The sequence below is a fragment of the Schistocerca nitens genome, chromosome 8 (genome assembly GCF_023898315.1).
Source record: "Schistocerca nitens isolate TAMUIC-IGC-003100 chromosome 8, iqSchNite1.1, whole genome shotgun sequence".
Classification (NCBI taxonomy): domain Eukaryota; kingdom Metazoa; phylum Arthropoda; class Insecta; order Orthoptera; family Acrididae; genus Schistocerca; species Schistocerca nitens.
The window spans coordinates 191,780,512-191,795,684 of record NC_064621.1 but is presented as its reverse complement, the minus strand read 5'-3'; the positions used below and the strand labels follow the sequence as shown (position 1 = coordinate 191,795,684).

Genomic DNA, 15,173 nt, shown 5'->3' with positions numbered 1-15,173 from the left:
AGTAACAGGAACCCGACTGCATTAACAGCTTCAGAAGACAGTTCATGACGTATCTACTGAAGGAACGATAGTAACTACCACTGTCTCTGCAAGTAATCGTTAAGATTGCAGATCCTTCTTTCCAAACCTATTTTCCTCATTTCCCAGAATTCTTAGCTGGTACACTCTCCTTACATTCCCTTTCTCCCGGAATTCGCTGTCAGAAAACATCTATTTTGTACATCTATAAATAAGTTTTATATCTGCCACTATGATTATTTCTGCCAACATTAACTTCATTAATTTACAGTATTATTAACTCACACTGCCACCATAGACACTCAGATCATTTTAATATTGTTTGTCATATTAAAACTGTTATTTCGTGGGTAACTATGATGTTAAAAATATACTGTATGTGTGAAACCCTCGTCCGATGTAAGATCGGGTTTAATGGCAATAAGCAGATCAGTTTAAATGAATAAATTAATTAAACAAATATATGATATGCTACACTGCACTGGCGTAATATCTGGTAATGGTGACCATATTTTTGTCCGTCGTAATAATGGTTCAAATGGCTCTGAGCACTATGGGACTTAACATCTGTGGTCATCAGTCCCCTAGAACTTAGAACTACTTAAGCCTAACTAACCTAAGAACATCACACACATCCATGCCCGAGGCAGGATTCGAACCTGCGACCGTAGCAGTCCCGCGGGTCCGGACTGAGCGCCTAGAACCGCTAGACCACCGCGGCCGGCTCGTGGTGATGGTGGTGGTTAGTGTTTAACGTCCCGTCGACAACGAGATCATTAGAGACGGAGCGCAAGCTCCCGGCATTTGCCATCCCGGCATTTGCCTGAAACGATTTAGGGAAATCACGGAAAACCTAAATCAGGATGGCCGGAGACGGGATTGAACCGTCGTCCTCCCGAATGCGAGTCCAGTGTGCTAACCACTGCGCCACCTCGCCCGGTGCCGGCTCGTAATAATGCAAAGCAAATGTCCATAAAAGATAATAGAAAGAAGTAATGTTCAGCACACAAAAAGCAGGGATCCAAATTCAGACCACGGTTTCGAACTGAATTTTGTGACGTATAATCATAGAAAAATTGCAGAGATTAAGACTATTCAATACCAGTTGCAAATGAAACCTTTTCACGTCAGAAACCATTCATTATGACCCCTCGAAACGTCTAATGTGCTCGCTTATACCAGTACATCCCAACACTGGCTACTTCACTGAGGCAGCTCGCCGCTCTGCTGACGACTGGGGGTTCACGACAGAGGGGGTACTTGCCGCTGCAGCTGGGAGTTCGCCTCTTTTTTGTTTCCGCTGACTGCGCCTCTGGACTTCGTCCAGCCAACTCCGCCGACTACAGCAGGTCAAGCCCCTCCAAGCGTAGCGACGTGTATTGTCCCCGCGACGAAGCGACATCTTTACAGTGTGGATCTCCACCGCACTCCCAGAATAGACCAGAATCGTTCCAAAGAAATAAGTCTCCCGTATACGTACAGCAAGGGTGGGCGCTATGAAATGCAAATTCTCTTTATACTTATTAATGCAGCAATCAAACGTTGTGGAGTGGCAGTTTTCCTTAAGATCAAAATAGAGTGTATTTCAAGTCCAGTGCATGCACAAACAAAAGGCGATTGTGTTTCAAGTCCAGAACAAGCGAGTACGAGATGTGTGAGAAAATTAGTGAGATTACAGACGATCTGGAAATGCTGTGTTGTTCTACTTAAGTAGACCGCCTTGTTCATCCCTTCCAAATGCTCATTCCAAGTTTCAGCTCCGTACAGACATCACTTGATTTTTGAGAGCGCCATCAGTGATGTAGTGTTTTTATCATGTGTTACGAAACTGGAACAGCAGATCACAGAGCAACGTTATGCAATCAAGTTTTATTTTCAAATATTTAAATCCGCTAGTGCGACCTTTGAAAAGTTGAAGCAAGCCTGTGACCACATTGTTTATCAGGAGCACAAGTTTCTCGCTGGCACAGATCACTTGTGGACGGCCGAGAACACGTGGAAGACGAACGTCACTCACGAGGACCTTCAACTTCAATACTTGATGAAAACGTGGAATGTGTGGGTGGTCTTGTTAGATTACAGCGACATTTAACGATAAGTATGATGGGCTAAACACTTCAACCGTACATCAAATTTTGAGCGAAGATAGCACATGCGAAAGGTTGGTGCCGAAAACAATCGCAACTGAGTACAAGGACAATCGAAGAACCGTAGGCGTCATTCTTCTTGAGAGCACAGCCAGTGACCACCAATGTTCGTCGTATGATCACAGGTGATGAATCATGGATTTTTGAGTGCGATCCTGAGACAAAGGGGAAAGTGAGGAGGGGCACACTGAGACATCTCCTCAACCGAAAAAAGTTGAAATGATCTGGAACTACTTTGAAGAGGACAATAATATTGTTTGAAATAAAATAAAAGCCTTGGTAGTTGAAAAACAGTTCCATTAACAAACTGCCTATTGGCTTCTGTCTCGGGTTCTTCGGCCGACGTTCATCTAATGATTTTTCTGACGTTTCGCCAGCACGAGTGGCTGGCATTGCCAAAGCTTAACCCTCCATTGCCGGTGGTGAACTGGAGGCGAGCTCGCGGCCGCAGACTATATGTACCTGGCGCGCCAACGTCCGAGGGCTTCTCCGCGGTCATTTCCGGTGCGGATCTCCTCTTGCTACCTGCGACGGTCGTTCGCTGCAGCACGGGAAGCCAGGATCCGTTTACCTTAAGGCTTTCCTCTTTCTTGTTGAAACTGTTCGCGTGTTTTTGGATTTCTACAGCTTCTCTGAACAAGCGAGTGTGATAGTGCTTCTCTACAGCCAGAATTTCCGTGTCGGCGAATTTTATTACGTGGTCGGTCTCATTCAGTGCGTGCTCTGCCACGGCCGATATCTCCACCTGCCCCAACCAGCAATGTCGCTTATGCTCTTTGATCCTGGTGTTAATTGATCGTCCAGTCATTCCGACATAAACTTTTCCGCATGTGCATGGTATACGGTATATTCCCGACATTGCAAGTGGGTCTCTTTTCACCTTCGCCGAGCTAAGACACTCTTTGATCTTCCTTGTCGGTTTGAAAATCGTCTTTACGCCGTGTTTGCGCAATATACGGCCGATTCTGTCCGTCACTCTGGGAATGTATGGCAGAAAGGCCGTACCCGACATTTCTTTTTCTGGTTCCTTACTTCGCCGAGTGTTTGGCTCTGTTACACTTCTAATGTAATTTGTGGAGTACCCATTGCTCCGCAGAACAGTTTCCAGGTGTTGTATTTCTCGTTTGAGGTGTTGAGGCTTAAGGTAAACGGATCCTGGCTTCCCGTGCTGCAGCGAACGACCGTCGCAGGTAGCAAGAGGAGAACCGCACCGGAAATGACCGCGGAGAAGCCCTAGGACGTTGGCGCGCCAGGTACATATAGTCTGCGGCCGCGAGCTCGCCTCCAGTTCACCACCGGCAATGGAGGGTGAAGCTTTGACAATGCCAGCCACTCGTGCTGGCGAAACGTCAGAAAAATCATTAGATGAACGTCGGCCGAAGAACCCGAGACAGAAGCCAATAGGCAGTTTGTCAACAAGTGGCCACGAAAGCCTTAACAATTTTGTACAGTTCCATTACTTTGCTCGCACGCTTCGTTCATACAGCTGATACTGGGTCAACCTTTGGACGCTCAGTATGTGGCTTCCAGCTCGTATGCAGCACGACGCTTTCAATCATTTGCTTTGCGTCCAACGCTCTGTGCATTAGGGAAGTATAGTGCTGTACTCCTACCCTCAAGAAATTGAAGAAAAGACTTCAGCGGGTTTATCATGACAAAAATGCAAACGAACTACTCCTTCTCAATATAACTCAAGGCCTCACAGATCTGCGCACACGAGAGGAGCTGACAAAACTTCATTGGACTGTTTTCTTCTCATCCGTCCTGCTCCCTGGATCTTGCACCTTCCGACATCTGTCTTTTCGGCCCAATGAAGAATGCACTCCGTGCGAAGCAGTAGGTGGATGATGGGAAGGTTGCTGATGCAGCAAGACGTTGGCTCCAAGGCTGTCCAGGAGACTGGTACAGTGTGAGCATACAGGATCTCACGGTAAGGTGGGCTAAGGCCGTCTCAATGAACGAAGACTGTGTTGAAAAATTCATCTTGTGGCGAAAAGTGTGCGGAATAATATTGTGCTCTGAGCCCGCGTTTAATTTCGCATAGTTCCAGCAGATGTGGAACCCCTCTGGCCGCAAGAGCGCATGGAGCGTTACTGTCGCCGGTAGAGGGCGGGTCTGAGGAGAAGGTAGTTACGGGCTGCGGAGACCTGGAGAAATGGAGAGGAGCGCAAGTTGAGGCGGCGTGTTGTGGCCAAGCGTCTGCCGTGGCCCATTGGCAACAGTGGTGTCATTGCTCACTGTGGGTTTAGCGGCGCCAGGTGATCGTCGCAGCCGTGTGCATTGCTCGTTAAAAGCTGCTTTGTCAGAACGCACAGTATTCAGCATGTCCTCTGCTATTGAAGTTGCAAGCAGTTTGACTCTATTGTGGTGCGGGGTGGAGTAGCAGATGCAAAAACAGATCGATCTCGTGATATTAGCCAACCGGTAACTATACAGGGTGAGTCACCTAACATTACCGCTGGATATATTTCGTAAACCACATCAAATACTGACGAATCGATTCCACAGACCGAACGTGAGGAGAGGGGCTAATGTAATTGGTTAATACAAACCATAAAAAAATGCCCGGAAGGATGTTTTTAACACAAATCTACGTTTATTTAAACGGAACCCCTTTAGTTTTGTTAGCACATCTGAACATATAAACAAATACGTAATCAGTGCCGTTTGTTGCATTGTAAAATGTTAATTACATCCGGAGATATTGTAACCTAAAGTTGACGCTTGAGTACCACTCCTCCGCTGTTCGATCGTGTGTATCGGAGAGCACCGAATTACGTAGGGATCCAAAGGGAACGGGTTATGAACCTTAGGTACAGAAGAGACTGGAACAGCACATTACGTCCACGTGCTAACACCTTTTTATTGGCTTTTTTTCAGTGACGCACATGTACATTACCATGAGGGGTGAGGTACACGTACACACGTGGTTTCCAATTACGGAGTGGAATAGAGTGTGTACCGACATGTCAGGCCAATAGATGTTCAATGTGGTGGCCATCATTTGCTGCACACAATTGCAATCTCTGGCGTAATGAATGTCGTACACGTCGCAGTACATCTGGTGTAATGTCGCCGCAGGCTGCCACAATGCGTTGTTTCATATCCTCTGGGGTTGTAAGCACATCACGGTACACATTCTCCGTTAACGTACCCCACAGAAAGAAGTCCAGAGGTGTAAGATCAGGAGAACGGGCTGGCCAATTTATGCGTCCTCCATCTCCTATGAAACGCCCGTCGAACATCCTGTCAAGGGTCAGCCTAGTGTTAATTGCGGAATGTGCAGGTGCACCATCATGCTGATACCACATACGTCGACGCGTTTCCAGTGGGACATTTTCGAGCAACGTTGGCAGATCATTCTGTAGAGATGCGATGTATGTTGCAGCTGTTTGGGCCCCTGCAATGAAGTGAGAACTGTGGTGTCACCGCCAGACACCACACTTGCTAGGTGGTAGCCTTTAAATCGGCCGCGGTCCGTTAGTATACGTCGGACCCGCGTGTCGCCACTGTCAGTGATTGCAGACCGAGCGCCACCACACGGCAGGTCTAGAGAGACGTCCTGGCACTCGCCCCAGTTGTACAGCCGACGTCGCTAGGAATGGTTCACTGACAATTACCCTCTCATTTGCCGAGACGATAGTTAGCATAGCCTTCAGCTACGCCATTTGCTACGAACTAGCAAGGCGCCATTACCAGTTAATATTGAAATTATAAAACATGTACCGTCAAGAGAGATGTTCACCAATTGTAGGTTAAAGTTAAGTATTACAGCAACTGCGTCCGTTTTTCTAAGTTCTCATTTCCTTGTAATGTTCCAGACCTCACGCCAGCCTGCGTGAGCTTAACGCGTGCCTTTCGGCTACCCGTCACTGTGGATTGGCTGTCTTGCCAGTCCACAACAAGGACCAATGAGGTGGTCGTCAATGAATCCGCACCATACATTTACAGTCTACGGTCGCTGTCGCTCTACCTGTCTGAGCCAGCGAGGATTGTCCACGGACCAGTAATGCATGTTCCGTAGATTCACTGCCCCGTGGTTTGTGAAACCCGCTTCATCGGTAAACAGGTAGAACTGCAACGCATTCTCTGTTAATGCCCATTGACAGAATTGCACTCGATGATTAAAGTCATCACCATGTAATTGCTGATGTAGCGACACATGAAACGGGTGAAAGCGATGACGATGCAGTATGCGCATGACACTACTTTGACCCAGTCCACCGGCTCGGGCAATGTCCCGTGTACTCATGTGTGGATTCATGGTAACAGCAGCTAACACACCAACTGCACCTGCTTCTCCTGTGACGGGCCTGTTACGGACCCGTTTGCGTGCTACGACCAAACCTATTGCATACAGTTGGCGGTAGATATTTTGCAATGTGCGGCACGTTGGATGCTCTCTGTCCGGGTACCGTTCTGTATACACCCTGCAGACTTCAGCTGCATTTCGTCGACACTCGCCATAGATGAGCATCATCTCCGCCTTTTCAGAGTTCGAATACACCATGGTCACAGTTCCTACAACACTACACTATCACAGACGAATGCAGAATAACAATAGCAGCAAGCGCTACATGCGGACACTGCGACAGCTAGACCAAACCACAACAGTGCACTACAGCCACACTCGTAAACACGATCGTCATCGTAAACATGTCCCTGCAGATGCTGCTCGCCGACCGTGGCCCGTGTTTGTTACAACACGCAACTGAACGTCGGAGGTTTCAAGCGTCAACTTCAGGTTACAATATCTCCGGATGTAATTAACATTTTACAATGCAACAAACGGCACTGATTACGTATTTGTTTATATGTTCAGATGTGCTAACAAAACTAACGTGGTTCCATTTTTAAAAAAAAACGTAGGTTTGTTTTAAAAAACATACTTCCGTGCATTTTTGTATGGTTTGTATTAAACTATTACACTAGCCCCTCTCCTCACGTTCGGTCTGTGGAATCGGTTCGTCAGTATTTGATGTGGTTTACGAAATATATCCAGCGGTAACGTTAGGGGACTCACCCTGTATATATGCCTCAGAAATAAGGTGGCTAGATTAAACAATTTTCACTGAATATAAAGTTCAATTCGAAAATCAGAAGAATTACACCTCCATTCTATACCGTTAGATTCTAAAATCAGTTTGGAATAGTGACAGCCACAAGCCCACACACATGGACAGAACTGAACTCAATTAGTACCAGACAAAACCTTCATATATAACAACAGGCAACCAGGATACGGAGTAAAAATAGCCACCACGCGACACGAAGTGACGTGCACACTAATAGCATACTCACCGTGATTTCTGGTAGATTCTGATTTCCATAGATCACTCCAGGCAAATGCCGGGATGGTTCCTTTGAAAGGGCACGGCCGACTTCCTTCCACAAAAATGGCTCTTAGCACTATGGGACTCAACTTCTGAGGTAATTAGTCCCCTATAACTTAGAACTAGTTAAACCTAACTAACCTAAGGACATCACACACATCCATGCCCGAGGCAGGATTCCAACCTAGACCGTAGCGGTCTGGCGGTTCCAGGCTGCAGCGCTAGAACCGCACGGCCACTTCGGCCGGCGACTTCCTTCCCCATCCTTCCATAATCCCAGCTGGGTCTCCATCTCTAATAACCTCGTTGTCGACGGGACGTTAAACACCAATATCCTCCTCCTCCACCTTCTGGTAGATTCAAGCGCCCATTGAGAAACGCTTGCTTAGAGAGCGCCGAGAGAAGGATGGAACGAAGATTTCTCGTAGTCGGAAACCCACGGGTATCATTCCAGCAGACGCCATCGCGTCCAGCAAAGGTTGGACCTGACTCGAACCATGCACCACGATGGACACAAATTGCTTGCAACTTCGATAGCAGAGGACTATACCGTGCGTCCTGCCGAAGTAGCTTTTATCGAGCAATGTTCACGGCTGCGACCAACACTCGGCCCCGCCAAATCTGCAGTGGGCCAAGACACCACTCTAGGCAACGGGCCACGGCAGACGCTTGGACAGCACAACCAGCCGCCTCACTTGCGCTACTCGCCGCCCGTGTCACACTCTCTCCATTTCTCCAGGTCGCCGCAGCCGTTGACTACCTTTTCCTCCGATCTGCCCTCAACCGGCGACATTGAAGCTCCATGCGCTCTTATGGCCAGAGGGATTCCAAATCCGCGGGAATTACGCGAAATTAAAGGTGGGCGCACGGCACAAATATGGTGATTTGGAATCCGGAATAAAACCTACCTTCTCTCAGAAAGAAAATATGTTACATTACTTATTTAATGCCCTTCGTAACACACGTGATCGGAACGAGTATAAATCCTAGCAGTTCGGCCTGTAAAAGCTTTCCTTCAGTGCCGTACTTTCGACCAGTGCAGTGTCCGCGTCATCAGTTAATAAATTGGGATAACCTAGCAGTTTCACTAAATAGCGAAGCCTAATACGCGAGGCCATCAGCTAGCCCTTATTGTTCCGTGCTCCAGCTGCTCGTTCCTACCAGCAGTGAAAGCCATCCCTGCCACGTAGCTTCGCTGCACCGCAGAGATGCCCTGACCCCCCACCCCACCCCACCCCACTACACCCCACACTCCAATAACTCCCCACGACTAGGCCAGAGAGGCGGCGGTACTGCACGCCGCTGTGGTACTGCCTTAACATTCTGCCTGGGATGTTACTCTCTGCTGCTGGTCCCTACCATATCCTGGGACATTATCATCCGAGTGCTGTATGAAAAGTAGCTTATAATACACGAGCGGAGAAATGATCCTGCCGAAACACAAAAATGCGAATATATTCCTGTTTATTTAAAAAGACTATGACTGAAAAATGGGGTATCAGCCGCCTCGTTCACCTTCATCGGCACCTTTAAAAATTTCCCAAAATTATTTATTTATTTATTTATTTTTTTGCTGCAACAGGGCATGTAAGCCATAAGAAAAGTCAGTAAATTTTTGATAGTTTCCTTATGTGAAACTGAAATAACGCACAACTGATTTTACACGTCAGACACGGAATGTACGTGCAAAATAAATAAATAAATAAAATAAAATAAAATAAAATTCGTATGTTCTGCAGTACTAAAATATGGTGTTCCCGGATGCTAACGGAGACACTTTACAGCATATTTCCCCATGCTACGTCACGTCACAAATTGCTTTTCCCCATCAGACCGAATTTTACGTGCTTATTGTATGTATACAATTAGTGTAACTTTGAACCTCTGAGTCTCCGAAACGGATAAAGATATGAAGAAAATTCTCGAAGACGTTCAAGAGGGAGATCTTAGGAATACATTGTAAAAATTACACCTATTTGCTGTGCATATCCGACTCGGAATCCGCGGCTGTGTTTTGGTACTCAAAAAGCAAGTTCTTGGGATGTTTCTCGGTAACGGATTAAGCTCCTTGGAAAGGGAGAATAGGTGTTAAGAAATCACAGAAATTTCAAATTGCCGGCCGGAGTGGCCGAGCGGTTCTAGGCGCTACAGTCTGGACCCCCCCTCCCCCCCGGCCGCTACGGTCACAGGTTCGAAGCTAGCCACGGGCATGGATGTGTGTGATGTCCTTAGGTTAGTTAGGTTTGAGTAGTTCTAAGTTCAAGGGGACTGATAACCTCAGTGCTCAGTTCTCAGAGCCATTTGAACCATTTGAAATTAGATATTCTGAGGAAGGTCTTGGTGCAGCAGTACAGAAAAAAGTAGGTGTAGGTCTTAAAAGGAACTTTTTAAGGGGTTGCAGCCCAGTTTGTTGAGAAAAATAAGGGCAGGGTATCTTAAGAGCTCTTCTCATGTGGCAGCCGCAAATATATAAGTCCGTATTGTAAAATGAAGAAACCGCAGAACAGTTGCTTGATTCACATTATATTATTCTGTACACAACCGGTATCAGACCATTTAAGGTACCTTCACCTCACTAGAAACATTTAGTTCGATGACAACATTGGCGTGACGAAGCTCTCAGATAGTTAAGTGATTTATTTTTTACACCAGACGGCAGTTAGATGTAACTGATGGGGAGCAACATGCCACATACATAGGGAATTTCTGAACAGCAATGTAAGCATTTCATCAACTGAATTATTGTAGCTGGAACACCAGTTCCCGTCACATCAGCACAGTTAAGTACTGTTGGGATTGGGTAGCTATTGGCTGGGTGACTGTCTGCTGCACGCTGCTGGCAATTTGGGAACTGTCAGCCCTTGTGAGGCCAGTCGAGGAGCAACTTGGCCGGGTGACTGTCTGCTGCATACTGCTGGCAATTGGGGTACTCTCAGACGTTGAGAAGCCAGTTGCTAAGCCACTTGGCCATTGGGCTGCTGCCCATTGGGCTACTCACAGTCCTTGAGAGGCCATTTGAGGAGGTACTTGGCCGGGTGACAGTATGCTCCGTGCTGCTGGCAGATGGCGTACTCACAGCCCTTGTGAGGCCACTTGAGGAGCCACTTGCCGGGTGAGTGTCTGCTGCATGCTGCTGGCAATTGGGGTACACTCAGCCCTTGAGAGGCCAGTTGATGAGTTACTTGGCTGGGTGCTCGTCAGCTGCATGCTGCTGGCAGATGGGGTACTCTCAGCCATTGAAGGCAAATTGAGGAGCTACTTGCCTGAATGACCGTCTGCTGCATGCTACTGGCAGATAGGGTGCTCACAGCCCTTGTGAGGCCAGTTGAGGAGCTACTTGGCTGGGTGCTCGTCAGCTGTGTGCGGCTGGCAGATGGGGTAGTCTCAGCCATTGAAGGCAAATTGAGGAGCTACTTGCCTGAATGACAGTCTGTTGCATGCTGCTGCCAGATGGGGTACTCACAGACACTTTGAGGTCAGTTGAGGTGCCACTTGGCCGGGTGAGTGTCAGCTGCATGCTGCTGGCAATTGTGGTGCACTCAGCCCTTGAGAGGCCTGTTGAGGAACTACTTGGCTGGGTGACCATCTGTTATCTGCTGCTGGCAGATGGGTTACACACAACCCTTGTGAGGCCAGTTGAGCAGCCACTTGGCCGGGTGAAAGTCACCTGCATGCTGCTGGCAATTGGGGTACCCTCAGACCTTGAGAGGCAAGTTGAGGATCTATTTCGTTGGGTGACCATCAGCTGCATGCTGCTGGAAGATGGGATACTCTCTGCCCCTGTGAGGCCAGTTGAGGAGCAACTTGGCCAGGTAACTGTTTGCTGAATGCTGCGGGCAATTGGGGTACTATTAGCCCTTGAGAGGCCATCTAATGAGCTACTTGGCTGCGTGACTGTCAGCTGCGTGCTGCAGGCAGATGGGGTACTCTCAGCCCTTGAGAGGCCAGTTGAGGAAATACTTGGCTGGGTGACTGTCTGTTACGTGCTGCTGGCAATTGGGGTACTCTCAGCCCTGGTGAGGCCAGTTGAGGAGCCAATTGGCCCAGGGAGTGTCTGCTGCAGGCTGCTGGCAATTGGGTTACTCTCAGCCCTTGGGAGGCCAGCTGAGGAGCTACTTGGCTGGGTGACTGTCTGCTGAGTGCTGCTGGCTGATGGGGTGCTCACAGCCCTTGTGAGGCCAGTTGAGGAGCCACTTGGCCAGGTGACTGTCTGCTGCATGCTGCTGGCAATTGGGATACTCTCAGCCCTTGAGAGGCCAGTTGAGGTTCTAATTGCCTGGATGACCGGCTGCTGCGGTCTGCTAGCAGATGGGGTACTCTCAGCTCTTGTGAATCCAGTTGAGGAGCCACTTGGCTGGATGATTGTCTGCTGCGTGCTGCTGTCAGTTGGGGTACTCTCAGTCCTTAAGAGGACAGTTGCGGAACTACTTGGCTGGGTGACTGTCTGCTCGATGCTGCTCACAATTCGGATACTCCCAGCCCATTGTGAGGCCAGTTGAAGAGCTACTTGGCTCGTTGACCGTCTGCTGCATGCTACTGGCAAATGGGGTACTATCAGCCCTTGGGAGGGCAGTTGAGGAGGTACTTGGCTGGGTGACCATCTGCTGCATGCTGCTGGCAGATAGGGTACTCTCAGCCCTTGTAATGCCAGTTGTCCAGCTACTGTGCCGGGTGACTGTCTGCTGCCTGCTGTCATCTCAGTCCTTAAGAGGCCAGTTGAGGAGTTACTTGGTTGGGTGACCTTCTGCTGCGTCCTGATGGCAGGTGGGGTACTCTAAGCCCCTGTGAATCCAATTGAGGAGCCACTTGGCTGGATGATTGTCTGCTGTGTGCTGATGACAGATGGGGTACTCTCAGCCATTGAAGGCAAGTTGAGGAGCTACTTGCTTGAATGACCGTCTACTGCGTGCTGCTGGCAGATGGGGTACTCTCAGCCCTTTTGAGGCCAGTTGAGGAGCCACTTTGCCGGGTGACTGTCTGCTGCATGCTGCTGGCAATTGGGGTACTATCAGCCCTTGAGAGGCCAGTTGATGAGCTACTTGGCTGCGTGACTATCAGCTGTGTGCTGCTGGGAGATGGGGTGCTCTCAGCCATTGAGAGGCCAACTGAGGAAATACTTGGCTGGGTGACTCTCTGCTCTGTGCTGCTGGCAGATGGGGTACTCTCAACCCTCGTGAGGCCAGTTGAGGAGCAACTTGGCTGGGTAACTGTTTGCTGAATGATGCTGGCAATTGGGGTACTATCAGCCGTTGAGAGGCCAGTTGATGAGCTACTTGGCTGCGGGACTGTCAGCTGCCTGCTGCTGGCAGATGGGATACTGTCAACCCTTGAGAGAACAACTGAGGAAATACTTGGCTGGGTGACTCTCTGCTCTGTGCTGCTGGCAGATGGGGTACTCTAAACCCTCGTGAGGCCCACTGAGGTGCACCTTGGCTGGGTGACTGTCTGCTGCGCGCTGTTTGCATGTAAGGTACTCTTGGCCATTTTGAGGCCAGTTGAGAAGCCACTTGGCTGGGTGACTGTCTGCTATATGCTGCTGGCAATTGGGTTACTCTCAGCCCTTGAGAGGCCAGTTGAGGAGCTTCTTGGCTGGGTGACAGTCTGCTGTGTGCTGCTCTCAGATGGGGTATTCTCAGCCCTTGTGAAACAGGTTGAGGAGCCACTTGGCCAGGTGACTGTCTGCTACATGCTGCTCACAATTGCGGAACTCCCAGCCGATTGAGAGGCCCGTTGAAGAGCTACTTGGCTCGTTGACTGTCTGCTGCATGCTACTGGCAAATGGGGTACTTACAGCCCTTGAGAGGGCAGTTGAGGAGGTACTTGGCTGGGTGACCATCTGCTGCGTGATGCTGGCAGATGGGTTACTCTCAGCCCTTGTGAGGCCAGTTGTCCAGCCACGGTCCGGGTGACTGTATGCTGCTTGTAGCTGTCAATTGGGATAATCTCATTCCTTAAGAGGCCAGTTCAGGAGTTACTTGGTTGGGTAACATTCTGCTGCGTCCTGCTGGCAGGTGGGGTACTTTAAGCCCTTGTGAGGCCAGTTGAGGAGCCACTTGGCTGGATGATTGTATGCTGCATGCTGCTGGCAGTTGGAGTTCTCTCAGCCCTTAAAAGGCCAGTTTCGGAGCTACTGTCCTGGGTGACTGTCTGCTGTGTGCTGCTGGCAGATGGTGTACTCCCAACAATTGTGAGGCCAGTTGAGGAGCCACTTGGCAGGGTGACTCTCTGCTGCATGCTGCTGGCAGATAAGGTACTCACGGCCATTTTGAGGCCAGCTGAGGAGCCACTTGACTGGGTGGCTGTCTGCTGCATGCTGCTGGCAAATGGGTGATCTTAGCTGTTGAGAGGCCAGTTGAGGAGCTACTTGGCTGGGTGCCTGTCTGATGCGTGCTGCTGGTTGATGGGGTACTCTTAGCCCTTGTGTGGCCATTTGAGGGACCACTTGGCCAGGTGCCTCTCTGCTGCATGCTACTGGCAATTGGGGTACTCTCAGCCTTTGTGAGGCCAGTTGAGGAACCACTTGGCCAGGTGACTGACAGCTGCGTGCTGCTGGCAGATGGGGCACTCTCAGCCCTTGAGAGGCCAAATGAGGAAATACTTGGCGGGGTGACTCTCTGCTCTGTGCTGCTTTCAAATGGGTTACTCTCAATCCTTGTGAGGCCCGTTGAGGAGCTACTTGGCTGAGTGACTGTCTGCTGCGTGCTGCTGGCAATTTTGTTACTCTCAGCCCTTGAGAAACCAGTTGAGGTGCCACTTGGCTGGGTGATAGTCTGCTGCATGCTGCTAGCAGAAGGGGTACTCTCAGCCCTTGTGACGCCAGTTGAGGAACCACTTGGCCAGGTGGCTGTCTGCTGCATGCTGCTGGAAATTGGAGTACTCTCAGATGTAGAGAGGCCAGTTGTTAAGCCACTTGGCCGGGTGAATGTCTGCTGCATGCCGTTGGCAATTGATGTAGACCCAGCCCTTGAGAGGCTAGTTGATGAGCTACTTGGGTGGGTGCTCGTCAGTGTCGCGCTGCTGGCAGATGGGGTACTCTCAGCAATTGAAGGCAAGTTGACGAGCTGCTTGCCTGAATGAACGTCTGCTGCATGCTGCTGGCAATTGGGGTACTCTCAGCCCTTGAGAGGCATGTTGAGGAGCTACTTTGCTGGTTGACCGTCAGCAGCGTGCTGCTGGCAGATGGGGAACTCTCAGTCCTTGAGAGGCCAGTTGAGGAAATACTTGGCTGGGTGATACTCTGCTCTGTGCTGATGGCAGATGGGGTACTCTCAACCCTTGTGAGGCCTGTTGAGGAGCTACTTGGCTGGGTGATTGTCTGTTGCGTGCTGCTGGCAATTGGGGTACTGTCAGTCCTTAAGAGGTCAGTTGCGGAGCTACTTGGCTGGGTGACAGTCTGCTGTGTGCTGCTGGGAAATGGGGTATTCTCAGCCATTTGAGGCAGGTTGCGGATCCACTTGGCCAGGTGACTGGCTGCTACATGCTGCACACAATTGGGGTACTCCCAGCCCATTGACAGGCCAGTGGAAGAACTACTTGGCTGGTTGACCGTCTGCTGCATGCTACTGGCAGTTGGGGTAATTTCAGCCCTTGAGATGCCAGTGGAGGAGCTACTTGGCTGGGTGACTGTTTTGTGTATGCTGCTGGCAATTGGGGTACTACCAGCCCTTGACAGGGC

General features: G+C 49.6%; 1 non-coding gene across 1 annotated transcript; it reads right to left on the bottom strand.

The window, feature by feature from the left end:
• Window positions 1–882: 882 nt before the first annotated feature.
• Window positions 883–955, bottom strand: Trnaa-cgc (transfer RNA alanine (anticodon CGC)). The gene has a single exon. It is a non-coding gene; the product is annotated as a tRNA-Ala (tRNA).
• Between the last annotated feature and the right edge of the window lie 14,218 nt (window positions 956–15,173).